The 14,797-nt window shown below is 39.2% G+C and overlaps 1 protein-coding gene across 1 annotated transcript in view; it reads right to left on the bottom strand.

The window, feature by feature from the left end:
* Positions 1-14,797, bottom strand: part of LOC149072575 (uncharacterized) — a 48,416-nt gene that overhangs the window by 18,354 nt on the left and 15,265 nt on the right. The gene's annotated exons all lie outside the window — the stretch shown is intronic.

Raw genomic sequence — 14,797 nt, 5'->3', positions numbered from 1 at the left:
AAATGAGGATGCGTTGGTTGGGTCGATAAAAGTAGTGTAGGCAGCGGCCTGGTGGCGGAAGCGACACACCCCCTACTCCCCTCCCAATGATGATGCTCCTTCATGACTTACTGTGATCGACAGCAGATGGCAGCACCACCGAATGTTTTCATTTTTGAGATTTTATTTCCTAAAATCCTTTATCCATTTCCGCCGAGAATTGAACCCCACGACAGCTAAGTTTGTAATACCGAATGACGGTGAAAACGAAATAGTTGAATTTGATGTGCGACATACGTCTCAATGATTTTCTGGATGTTGAATTAGTGAAATCAATTAGTATTTTAGAATTGATCAAGAAGGCTGAAAGACGTTTCAATCAATCACCATATTCATTAATGTATTTATCGGTATTGATTACTTTCCCCATGTATTTTTTTTTTCATTTAATAAATTTTCTTTTATTATCAAGATAGTGGTTATCGTAATTCATTTGATATTCATGACTTTTATGTGAGAAATAATATCTTTAAGACTTCTTCTCATTCAGAGCACGCGTTCATTGTTTACTTGTCAACCCCCGGGGAGTATTATTCATTGTTTGTGATCGCTTTATACTGCCGGTTAGGAAGCGACTAATATCTTCTACTTCAGTTACACATCTCTGCTTTTATATCAGATAAGATTTGTGATTACAGTACCGATTTCTTATACTGTTGGCCTCTGATATATTCGAGTGATAATCTCTTATTTTTTCTTTAAGGCATATTTCTTTATGCTCGAAAATGTCATATTCACAAAAAAAGGCAGAAGATTTCTCTTTTAAACGCCTTTAAAATATAATGCAATAGCTCAAAGTTTTTCCCTAGAGAATAAAAAAAATATATTGACATTTCTCTCTTAAAAAAAACTATCGATTATTCTGTGACTGGAGTTAAGACGCCTTAAAGTTAACAACACAGGACAGGCCTTGATGGGGGTCATAGTCGTACTCATGATTATAATACTCACTCTATCCAGCTTGGCAATGTTTACCTACGACGAACAGGGTTTCCATTCATCTGTCATTTGCGATGGATGAGTTGAAGCTTAAACAACCATTCGGATGTATAATGTCTGGACCGACTTCTTCGGGGAAAAACACAATTTGTTTCAAGACTTATAGCTGAAAAAATGATACACCCAATTCCGACGGAAATAGTATGGTTCTACGGAATCTAAATCAATCGTTTTACGAACAAATCTCTGGGATCAAATTCGTAGAAGGTTTATCCATAGACTACGAATCCTACATAGGCTCGCAAATGCTATTCGTTATCAATGATATGATGTCCGAGCTAGGCAATGACAAACGATTAACTAATCTGTTTATCCGCGGAAGCCATCACAGGAACCTCTCTCCGGAATATTCGTCGTTCAAAATTTCTTTCACAAAGGTAGCCAGATACGTATCTTTGAACGCCCATTATATATATCTGCATTATCTGGTCTTGTTAAAAAATCTGAGAGATAGAAGTCAAGTTCAACATTTAGCTGGACAGATGTATCCGGATAAGCTAGCATTTTTTCAAGAGGTTTTTAACGATGCCTGTAAGCCCGCTTACGGTTTCCTGTTGATAGACCTGAAACCCAATACAGAAGAATAATTACGACTGAGTACAAGGTGATACTTATTACGCTTATGTTATATCGAACCACTGGAAGAATATATATATATATATGTAATTATCAGATTAACCCAGGCTCCTAGTGGTCCAATATACATTTAGAATAAAAACGATGACTCATGAAAAGAAGGAATCAGTTAAATTTCAATAGCTTTTAATATTTAATCAAATGATCATATGAAAAGAACGAGTTATATTTACACAAAATAAAAGTCAATTAGAAAAATCCATTTCCACGATATCAAATTCTGCATAATACATAAACAAAATACTGTATGTTCACTTATAATAATTTTAACTTGATGTTGGAATAACTCTCTTTTAATCACTCTTTATGCCTAATTTCGCCATCTGCCCCCTGTTAATTCCTCATAATTTAGGTTTTAACTAAACGTCTATAATTTACTAGAATTGTGGTAAGAATTTCTTTCCTACCTTTTCCTCCATCCCTTTCATCACGGATGATCGCCGCTCCTGATGCTACAGTTGAAAAATGTGTTTACAAAAAATTCTCCTCTTTCTACATTTTTTTTCCAACTTGATTTCTAGTTTTCACTAATCAATCTGCTTTAAATTTTCAAAGATTCCAAAAAGTAAAGTTTTGAGGGGTACCAACCCCCTATTTCTAATTGGTAGTCCGGCTTCAAAGAAAGATCCTTCCATTGGGTGATGAGGATTACGTAGGTACAAATTGTATTAAAATTGACATCATTGGTCAAGGTTCACCCCCTACGATCTTCGAAGCATATGGGAGGAAGACGTTTTCTGTGGGGGGGGGGGGTGGGGGAGTTGTACAAAAAAGAAGGAAAAGAAAAGTAGAGAGGAAGCAAGAAAGTCAGAAATAAAGTCAATTGCCTGCAGGTGGCAATACAATGGTCAATAGGCTTCAGTATATAGGGGAGAGAGAGAGAAAAGAAGAATACGGAGCGGCTATTACGCAAACTTTGAAGGGGCCCTTTAAGTAAGTGGCCATAAAATTAAGGAGTGTTGATGGAGGCGAAAGAGCATGTTTTTTACAATTTAAATGGCTCAAGTCCCCTTTTCTCTTATTATTATATTATATTGGGCTGGAAATTGGACCTCTCCCGCTTCATCTGATAGCGATGGCTATTGACGCCATAGCACTTATCAACCCAGATAGTGTCAAGCAGTCGAAGTGGTCACATCATGGAAGACTCTCTCGTCTTAGACTTTGAAGATTTCCAATGTGGTTAGAGAGGATTTATAGTTAAGGAACTGGCGTACATTTTGCGTTAAACGGTAGTAGTTATGTGGGAATTACACTTTCAACCACCTTATGACTGGTCCGAATTGAGTGGTGAAGAAAGGGCGTCTGCTACAGTGATGTCTAATCTACATCACATTTCTTGGATGGACGGTGACGTGCCTTATGAGAATCTTTCCGGAATTCTTTCATTGCTAACAGCTTCGTTTCCTGTTATTTATTGCAAAGGTCCTGAGAAATGCAAGTTCATTGAGCAGATGCTGCTATGATCTAACTGGCTACCCTCATTCCCAATCCTTACCAAACCCCAAAGTCCGCTGTTTCAAACACGGATTTAATTTTTCCCACTGCGCACTGCTTAAAGCCGTCAAATACGGTATTTATATGCGAGAAAGAGGATTCGACTGTCAGTAACGATAAAGATGTCGAGGTGTGCGCAACAAACTCCAGAAATTCTTAAAGAATTAACCTGTTCTAGAGGTCAAAATTGCATCGAACTGTTAAAATGAAGCAGCAACGGTGTCATACGAGCTCTATGTGAAGTTTGTCTTCACGTGTTAAAAGGTAATGTTCCTGTCACGAAAACTCAGGAAGCCAAGCTCAGTTATCACATACGAATCCTCAGAAATCTGTCTAAGAAGTCTAAGTCTCCCTCTACATAAAAAGAGACGTATTTTGGTTCGGAGAGGCAACGGCTTCCTTAGTTTACTTTTACCGGCGGCAATATCCGTTATATTCTCTCTCGTGAATGGAGCGCGCTAAAAAATACGTCATCGTCCCGGCAGATAGACATCTGAACGCTGTAGAACAGCATCTAAGTAAACTAGATGATGATATCACCAATGTTCTCAAGAAAAAAGAACAGAGGTGATGTGAAAGCGAAACAGTATTTAAAGGTATTACAAAGATACCTCGCAAATATCGATCATGTGAATACTGAAATGATAGAAAAAGAAGATATGAGACCAGATTTTTTGAGAACATCATTATTTGTAGAGACACACCGAGTCAGAAGAAGAGAGCTAAAGAATTGGTCAACACCATAAAAGTGAACAATAGACAGTTGTTTTGGAATGAAGACGGTGAACTGGTTCAAGACGGTGTTGTGGTTCCGGGAACGAATATTATAGAACTCACTGGACATAATCTGCAAAAGAAGAAATTTGGAAAAGTACCTAGAGGGAAAGCAAGATATTTGAAAATTCCGTTGAACGAATCACGTCCCCTCAATGGTTAGGGGCCATTCAAGTATTACATAAGCAAATTTTCAGCCATTTTGGACCCCCTACTCCCCTTGTCAGCAAAAGTCAACAAAACACTGCCCCCCCCCCCGTCAGCAAAATTTCGTCAGCAGCTTAGAATATTTCATATCTTCAAAAGGGAGCCTCCCCCCCCCCTGTCATCGAAAGTCAGCAAATCCGAAACCCCCTCCCCCCTCGATGCTGACGTAATACTTGAATGACCCCTTATGCCTGTAACTTTTTTAGAAGCAATGAAGAATGTGAAAATATATATATAAACATGTGTGTTCTCTCTTTCTCTCTCTCTCTCTCTCTCTCTCTTTTCTGGCATTTAATCTAATATGACACAATAATACTATCATTTACTGATGAACGGTGTTAGGAAACAAATGTGCTTCAACGAAAATACTACATTATAATATAATGTAGTGTACATATTATGTAGTTGGCTGTGAAGATAAATGGGGTTTCTGGGTCGAAGATGCAATAAGATTCAGGAAGAGAATATCAGATATTGAAAAATATGGATAAATATACACGACCCTCTCAGAATCGGCCAGTTTCGGCGATATCAAAGCATTCCACAGACGTCTTAGAGAAAGCGGAAAAAACGTGACTTTGAAAGGTGTCAAAGAATTATTGCAGGGTAACGAAGCATTTACTTTGCACAAGCCCTCGAGAAAGAATTTCAAGAGAAATCGAGTGATAGTGGGTAGTATAAACGAACAGTTTCAAGCCGGCTTGGTAGACATTCAAGCATTGAAAAAGGAGAACAAAGGCGTCAAATACATACTTGCATGCATTGATGTTTTATCAAAATTCGGTTAGGCCATACCTTTGAAAGATAAAACTGGAAAAGAAGTTACTGAAGCGTTCAAAAAAATATTCAAAGATCACGCATGCAAGTGTTTGCAGACCGATAAAGGTTCGGAGTTCAAAAATAAAACTCTGCAGACTTATCTAAAATCGATGGGCGTCATACATTTTTCCACAGAGAGCGAGAAAAAAGTTTCCATCGTTGAGAGATTCAATATAACTCTAAAACAAAAAAAAATGTTCAAATATTTCACTCATGAGAATACACATAAATACATAGACGTGTTAAGCAAACTATTACATAGTTACAACAACACGTGGCATCGCAGTATAAAGACTGAACCAGTTCTTGTTACTGAAGAGAATCAATCAACCGTTTGGAATGAACTGTATTAGGATATCTTGAAACCCGTGAATACAAAGTTCAAGTTTGACATTGGAGATAAAATTCGCATAAGCCGTTCAAAAAGGCTTTTCGAGAAAGGATAAGAGCATAATTGGACGCGTGAAATTTTCACTGTTAAAGAGAGACTCGAGCGCTTTCTTCCTGTGTACAGGATAGTTGACTCTGACGGCGAGATAGTTCAAAGTACTTTTTACGAATCTGAATTGCAGAAAGTGAAGCCGAGCGAATATTATCAAGTTGCGAAAATTCTAAAAAGGCGCAAATTCAGAGGTAGAACGGAATATTTCGTAAAATAAAATTTAAACGCTACGACAGCAAGTTCAGCGCATGAGTGAGTCATCTCAAGCACATATAAGTGACAGTTACACGCATTTATCAGTCATTCAACAAGATGTCGTTCTATGTAACACTTCCCAGCGACAGTTCAGGAGCATACTATCCTGAAAACACTACATCCCATTTTGTCACAAGATTGCCATTTCCAATAAGTTTGACTGGTGAATGGGAACGTGCGTTTCAAAGGAAAAGATAACGGGGTTATAAGCTCTCATTATGATAGACCACACTGTCTCTCTATAGCTCGAAAAGAATTCCAGACTATAGAGATAGAAATACGGGATAGAGCGGGAAATCACATACCTTTCAGTAGAGGAAAAACGATTCTGGTTCTTCACGTCCACATGAGACAGCTCTTATAAAAACATTGGTCTAAGTGAAGTCATTTAAGGATTAGATACGAAAGATGAAGGTTCCATATCATTGTTGCACTAAACAGTTTGAAGACTACCATGTCCAACAAGCAGGACAAGGACTGCAGTATTATTCCGGCGTTGTAATGCAGATAGGATATGGCCTAGGTAATATATTTGGAAGTTTTTTTAGAGTAGCCATGCCTTTTCTGAAAAAGTGTGCTAAAACTGTTAGCAAGCAGATTTTACGTTCTGGTGTTGATATAGTTGATGACATATTGAAAGGTGAGAACATTAAAAAAGAGCAGCTAAAAGAAGGATGAGTGAAGCTGGAAAGATACTGACAGAGAAAGCAGTGGCCAAAACTCGATCCATGGTTGGAGCGGGCTATAAAAGAAAACGTAAGAAGGCGAAACATATCATTTTAGCATGAACACACACGATATTTTCGATCCGCGATGGCTTTTCTCGAACGATTCTCCTCAACTGGCGAAATCTGAACTCAACCTTTTCACTTTGCCTGGAGCGCTGACTACCATAGAAAGCGGAAAATGGATTACCTATTACCCGCTTTCAAACGTCTCCGATGGAGGTCCTCTAGAGTTCGACATTGGTGGAAGCGGCGATGAGTACCTGGATCTCTCTCAAACGCTGATTCATATGAAAGCTAGGATCGTGGAAGGTGATGGGACTTTAAGAAGGACTTCTAATAAAGAGAGTAAAGTCGCACCCGTGAACTTATTTATGCGTTCCATGTTTCCCTAGATGGATATATCTCTGAATGACCGTCTCATATCATCTTCTATAGTTTGTTTCAGGTTAACTTTGCAGTGGAGAGAAAGGTAGAGTGTATTCCTTCACCGCAAAATATAGTTCCCATACATTGGAGGTTTATGATGATCATTTATATAGAATATTCCAAAATTTTTTATGATTTTGAAAAAGATACTGAAAAAATATCGTTTTGAACCAATGTATATTCGTTTAAAATTTTTAAGTTAGAAAAATATTGGTTACCATTATCAAAAATCCATGGCGAGCTCAAGAACATTTTGGCGCGATTTCCAAGAAATTTTCCCCGCCAATATTACTATCGTGCTTTTTTTTGATTGCACAGTTATATATATATATATATATATATATATATATTATATCGCCATTTTGTTGAATTTTTTCCGATACAATTTTTCATTCAGTTTTGCATGTAGTTATAGGCCTACACACCCAGACGAATATTCAATTAGCTTTTTTTTTTTCTCCCGAAAATAACCTCCAACGAATTCAGATATTCACTCATAGATTACAGGAAGTGTCGCTCTTTCACGACAGCGCCGATACTGTTGTCAGAGGCTCTCTTTATGGGTGTAGGTTACGGTTCCAGGCGATATCTATTTCTTGCCGTGTTCGTAGGATAGGGGTGGTTTCTGAATTAAAATAGCCGATAGCGGAATGTGTTGACATAAGTAATGTCTCTTTTTCACCCACACCAACGCCATCTCCCCCACAGCAGAGGCTGTTCCTCCAGATGCCCCCCTTCAGTGTCTCTCCAGATAAATATAAATAAGCAAGAGAGAGAGAGACCCACAATGGTTTAGGCTTGCAGTGTATTTTTTTCTTCTGTGACAGTTGTATCTTTTTGGCAATAATTGAAAAAGAAGAGGAATTTTGGATTGCAGATGGAACACATTTTGGAGCAACAACAATTAATAAGTAATAGAGAATCCGATAGTTCTACAACTTCAAGTGAGGATTCCATAGAATGGGAATCCGTAAAAAATGACTAAAACTTTAGTGATAACAAGTGGCATCGACGTATATGTGTTCGGGTGGGTGAGCGACGGAAATTTCGGCAAGAAAAGTGAGTAAAAGAATTCTAAATTTTTCCGTATCATTTTTATTATTTGGGGCTATTCCCAAATTCAAACGTAAAAACCGTGTTAATAGGAGTTACTAAGATACTTTTCAATAAAAAAAAAATGATTTCAAAAACCGCACTTTAATTTCTGAAAGTATCGACAATGATTTTTTTTTTCATTAGCTAATTTTTTGTTACTAACTGACTGCAATTTTTTCTACAAGCATTACGTTACACGTAAAAAATATTTTTTTCTGTGAGATTGACGAGAATTGGCCGAGGCCGCACATCGATACATAGGTTAAGAGGCTTTCGTTGTCATAGCAACGAGTGATGCGGTTCCCTCGTAGCTTCCTCTTCACTGCAAAGTTAACCTGAAACGGACTATTGTAACACGTAGCCCTACCGAGCTACGATAGAAAAACTCTTGAACCACGGTAATGAAAGCAAAACCAGTCAACTGACTACAGAACTCTTTTATAAAGACAATGCCGGAAAAATGAGTGATGTGGACCCGAAGTCAAGAGGATCCCAACGATGGTTTAATACAGCGAGCAGCGTTTATCGAAGAAAGTAAGACCGTCGATATGATGGGTGCGATTCACGAAGACATAATTTGTCAACAACGACTCCTACTGAATCTTGTCTCTCTAAAAATAAAGATGATACGTAGCAAGTCTGAATTCTGTCTGCTTTCACCAGACAAAAATGCAAACTTCAAAGTTGTTCTCCGTGACGCATGTTTATACATAAGACACGTCAAAATATCTCCTGGTGTGCTTGTAGGACATGCGAAAGTTCTAAGTCATACATCAGCCAAGTATCCGATAGACAGAGTAATATGTAAAGTTTACTCACTATATCAGGGTAGCATGTCGTGGGTTCAAGACAGTGTCGTCGTTGGACAATTACCCAAGGGAATGGTATTCGCTTTAGTAGACAACGACGCTTTTTCGGGATCGTATAGCAAATCGCCGTTCGAGTTTAAACATTACTATCTTAACTTCATAGCAGTGTGTGCTGACAGACAACCAGTGCCTTTCAAGCCTCTAGAACCCCAATATGATCAAAGATTATATGCCAGAGCGTATCATAGCTTATTTTTGGGGACTGAGAAAGCATGTCAAGCTAGAGGTATAGACATCTCCAGAAGCGAATTACCGTTGGGGTACGCCATCTACGCCTTTGATCTCAGCGCCGATCTCTGTCAGGGAGATCATTTCTACCTGATAAGACACGGCAACCTACGATTGGAAACAAAGTTTAAAGCCCGGCTTGTCCAGCCGGTTTCAGTCATTGTCTACCTGGAGTTCGACAACATCATAGAAGTAAATCAGGCACGGAACATCCTCTACGATTTCAGCAATTAAAACATGCACTCGTCTCAGATAAGAAACATTCTAGAGCGGGAAACGCCATATTTCATCGATGTGTTCCCATGTGACTTGTTACCTGTGCGTATTCAAACCTATCCAGCGTCTTTAGTTGTGAACGCAGGTAAGCATACAGAATCTGGTTCTCACTGGAAGGCGATCAATACCTTGGAATTTTTCAATTCTTATGGACAGAAACCAGAGACGGAAAATAAATTGTTTCATTTAACAAGAAGATATAAAAACATTATTTGAAATGCAACTACCTCTACAATCACCTACCTCCAATGTATGTGGACAGTATGCTGTATTCTTCGTCATACAAAGAAGTCAGAATGTAACCTTTGAAAACATTGTTAAGAAACTAAACAGAAAAGGAAAGGATTTTGCTGTTTATCAATATGTAAAGAAAAATTATGCTGTACGAATGATTTTTAAAAAGTAATAAAATTATTTTAATCGATACACTCTGATGTCTTTTCTCTCTAATGATGTATTTCTGAATGTCTCTGCTAAAAATAATGATAACGTCACGATAATATATGTATCAAATTAAAAACATTCAGATCACCCTCTTTTTCCGATTTAAAAAATTATATCCGATCATGTGATCCTGTGAAATAACGGGGCATCTGTCTCAGATGGGAAAAAAATTCGGGGGCTGATCACGTGACCCCCCAGCATAGACCATCGAAAACAATAAATTATAAAAGGTTTAGTGGTGCCCTCTGGAAAAAAATTGAAAAATAATTTTTATGGAGAGCGAATTAATCTCTGACCACGTGATCTAGAGTTAGATTCCGTCCATCGCAGAACATATCATCTGTCACATGACCATCACATCATCAAAAAAAAAGGTTCGATGACGCCTTCTGTTTGGAAAAAATTAAAAATAATTATTATGGAGAGTGAATTATCTCTGATGAGAAAATTCGAGAACAAAATAATTAGATCCTATCAACTATGTCACATGACCAGCACACCATCAAAAATAGAACGACGTATTTTTTTTTATGTACGATCATAAGGCACTGCCTGATACGCCTGTTTGGTTCAGTGTAAAACACACCAGACTAGAGAATGCGAGGCTTTATCAGCTGTCATGGGTTCTTCCTCGGCGGAAGTGGATAAAGTTTTCTGCGAAATAAAATCTGAAAATAAAAACATTCGGTGGTGCTGCCATCTGCTGTCGATCACGGTAAGTATACGTATGGAAAATAAGCAGCAATCTTGAAAATCAGGTGACGTCATCAACGAGGGGAAATGGAGTTGTCGATGACGTCATCAAGGAGCATTATTATCTGGAGGAAGAGTAGGGGGCGTGTCACTTCCGGCGGAGCATCATCATCACCTGGGAGGGGTATGGCGCTTCCGGTGCCAGGCCGTTGCCTACACTACTGATAAGATACTCGCCTAAAGTGACAAATATGTTCAGAGGTGTCGCGAGTTCGATACTCAGTTTGCCTTGTCACAAACTTTCCTGAGATACATTAAAACCGGCAACAACAATGATCACAGAAAAAGATTTGCTACCGCAAGGAGTCCCACACCGAGGGGTTTAGCGCACATACCCCACGGTGAGCAAAAAGACGATAAATATCGAACGCTGCCATTCGGAATCGGAAATAACTTGTAGGTCCCGGTCTAATTAGCCGTTCGTGTGAAAAAAATGACCGCTGTGCTCCAAAATGATCTTTCTTTCAAAGCGAGCACAACTCTGGTCTATCGCCATGAGCAATTTACTACCTAGTGAGTTGTATCAGAAGTGTAAGTGTATGCACTTAACAGTCTGCCTGCATGTCTAGTGTTATGTCCGATTTTTCAATGTTGCCATCTATATTTCAGGAGTGAAGTGTAATGATTCGATATTTGTACCGTTTGTAGGCCTGTGGCGAGACTTTTAACAGGTGAGATCGGCTCGCATTTACGCTTCCAAGTTGAAAACCAACTTCAGCCGACCACCACTGTGGCGACGTACAAAAATGATCAAATGATCACATGCGCAAATGATCAAATGATCACATGCGCAAATGATCAAATGATCACATGCGCAAATGATCAAAATGTTTCTAGATATGGCCAAACCTATCGATACAGTTAGTGCTTTTGTATGCTAAATGTGGCCCGTAACCTTTCTAACAGCGGCAGCACAATTTTAAATGCCGATAATTCTTCCCAGGTGCCCCCTAAGCGATGGCTGACCCATCCATTGACGTTCCAACAATCAAGCTGCTTGACGTAATCGGTTCGAGATTATCCTGTAACAGTGAAGTTCATCAACACCTCCTGCTTCTTCCTAGTTGCAATCCTGGTTTAGGATCGCTGATAAACTGATAGTGTTCCTTTCTAAAAACATCCAATAAGTAAAGCATGGCCCATAGGGGTGGAGTGACGGGGCCCTAGCCCGCATGACAACGACAAGAAACTAATGATTTTTTTTAAAACGATAAATTACTAGAAACATGCCCGTGCAAACCCTTTTTAGCCTGCCCCCACTCCAGGATGTGACGACCCCTGTAGTAATTTTTTCATTGAATCCATTGATAAAGTTGATCATATTTTAATATCCAGTGAAATACGCCTCTGGCCGTAATTCTACCCCATTTATGACGGATTTTCCCAGATGGTGGCTGTTGAGAGAATAGAAGAGATCATAATCTGTTGTCGTTAAGTCCAAGGAAAACGGTAGATGGCGTAGTTTCTCTCTTGAATCTAGCGCCAATACATCATCACACCTACCATTCCCCTGGTCGACCAATCTTCATCTGTAACGTCATTAAGACTACCTAGCAAATTTGCCACGTTTTGAACCACAGCATCCTATTTCGTTTGTTATTTTGGCGTAGAATCTTCCTGGTTCGCTCACAAATACCGCATGGTGATTGGATGGGGGCACAGAAATCGCCAAATCTGAGCCCGATTGTTTCTTTTCCGTTGTGCGGAAAAGAAACCTTTTGTTCGGGTTTTACCGCGTACCAATTCTATCGTAATTATGTGAATGATGGGACAGATATATCAGGATATATATACAGGGTGTCCTGTAAGTCCTAATTCAACCTTTATCTCATCAACCGTTCGTCGTAGAGGTATGGTTCTAATTTAAGAAACGCTCAAAATTGCTTCAGAAATCACTCTGTACCGGTTTCGAGAATGAAAATACAGTGTGTCATAAAATAAAAAAAAACTAATTTTCCATACGGACACCTTGTTCTAAAAAACACAATCGAAAAGTTGTTGCCTAGTCTCTCACGAGGCCAACAAAAAAATTTCTACGTTTTTAAGCGCAATATTCGCTGAGATATTTTAATTAAAAATTCTGTTGTCCTCAGGAGATAAAGGGCAAGAACTTTCTAACTGGAAGTTAGAGCATGGAGGGGACCGTATTAAAATTCAGATTTTTCATTTTATGACACAACTGTATTTTCACTCTCAAGATTGGTACAGAATGATTTCTGAATGCATTTTGAGCATTTTTGAAATTAGAACTATACTCCTACGACGAACGGTTGATGAGATAAAGGCCGAATTAGAACTTACAGGACACCCTATATATGGCATCACATATGTGTATGTGGAGTGTATATAGGAATGATCTTGTGTTGTAAATGGACATTACTGAAGTCGACGACAACCACCAAGGAGGATTCGCGAGTGTTTGGTCCTTGGTACTGATTGATTGAACGCATTACCGATATGAGAGCGATGATTAGCGGGAATTATGGACCATGGCGAAGTGAATATTCGAAATAGATAATCAAGCCAAGATTATAATTAATCAAAGACATCTCTTCATCCGGCAATGCAAGCGTAGATACAGTAAAGAGTCTCTCAAAACTGCTATTTTAAACTAATTTCCCAGTAGCGTTAAGTAGTCATTTTGCGAGAAGATTGCGGGAGACTTGCAGAAAGTTTAGGATTGTTGATGCAAAAGTCAAGTGGTTTTAGCCCTGATTACGAATTTGGTCGGTTACAATTTCACCTGAATGGGATAAAATTCCAGAAAGAGACAGTCATACATTGTATTCAACCTCCATGCCTGAAATCCCAGGTAGAATTTGACGGTGAAAGTTAAAGAAACTATTCAAAAGTTTAAACTTTTACATGGATATCCACATAATTTAATCATTTTTGTCGCAATATTGTAACTGAGGGCGTATTAGATTGAGGCAATGGCTCTTTTAACAACAGATCTACGAACCCCTTGAAGGTTCTTGGATAGGATTCAGGAGGTTTGGGAGCTTGGATGAGAAAACAATCAATTTATTGTCTTGGCATTATTATAGGCTGAATATTATTCGATGAAGGTGCCCGTGGCCTTCATCTTATTGACAGAGGGGATCCCCTGACCTTCATCTTACTGCACAAAGTTTAAGATCCTCTGGACTACGACTTACAAACAAAAGACAATTACGCATGACTATTCCACGCCTATCATCGAGAGGTTGGAGTGCTATTTTTTGTGGTAACTATATCCTTGGCCTAGTGGTTATATCAAAGACCATCTTAACATACGAGCTACCCAGGGAACTCCTGGGGGATTCAGAGGCATGGAAGGGGGGCTCCAAGATTATTATATCTTGTACTATGATTTCTGAAACTATGTGACTTGGTAAGCTGGTACTTCCAGTGAGGAGGGGGATCCCAGAAAACAACTTTTGCCCATTATGCTGTTGAGATGGCTCCGGTCAGTTCCTCTTTTGCCCGATCGATCAAATACCAGTAGTTTACTTACCCTGTGATTTTATAACCAGGATTTCCTAGTTTTAGGGACAATATTTACCCCTTGGCACTTTTCGTGCCATTTTTAAAAATCAGACGTTCATCGTGACGCTCACCGTACATTCGTGCTGCCTCTGTGGTACTTCCGTTTGCAGCTCACTCCGTAAATGAAATGAATGTCTGCTTTTGTGAATCACCCTGTATTTTTGCAATTCCAACACCTCGAGTGATCATGCATCAACGGTAATCATATATACCCATGGGTCCTCTTGCCTTAGGACCCGCAGCTACTTCACCCAAGCGAATCGTGCCACCCTCATGACAGTAACAGTTGTAGAAATAGAGTAGGCATTGGTAGTATTTAGGCTCAAGTCAATATCCCCGTATAAGTGCGATGCCTCTGAGAGCCAGAGCCGTCTTAAAATCACTATGGGCTCCGGGCCAAGTCGTTTTTAGGAGCCCTAAACAATCTGGATGTACCTACTTACCAATTTACATACTTATTTTAGAAAAAAATCGTAGTACAAAATATCATTATCACGAAGCCCTCTATGTGCTCGAAGCCCTCTATGTGCTCGAAGCCCCTAGGCCAGGCCCAGGTGGGCCTACGTTTTAAGACGAACATCTTTAGAGCAGAAACACGCTTGTTTATACAGGACCGTGGTTAATAATTTCTCTCAAAGGGGGGACCAAAGTAATAGAAGAATAGGCGTAACTATGTTATTTTCCACATATAATCAGGCATTTTCTTTCATTTCTGGGGGGGGGGGGGCTCCCGCTGCGGACTCGGTTTTGTATGCTAACTAACAGCACAACAATAACTATCA

Source organism: Pholcus phalangioides, unplaced genomic scaffold, assembly GCF_987345545.1.
Source record: "Pholcus phalangioides strain wild (caught in Gottingen) unplaced genomic scaffold, Ppha-v1.0 ptg000017l_1, whole genome shotgun sequence".
Lineage (NCBI taxonomy): Eukaryota > Metazoa > Arthropoda > Arachnida > Araneae > Pholcidae > Pholcus > Pholcus phalangioides.
Note: the sequence above shows the minus strand (reverse complement) of the source record. Positions and strands in the feature narration are given on the sequence as shown.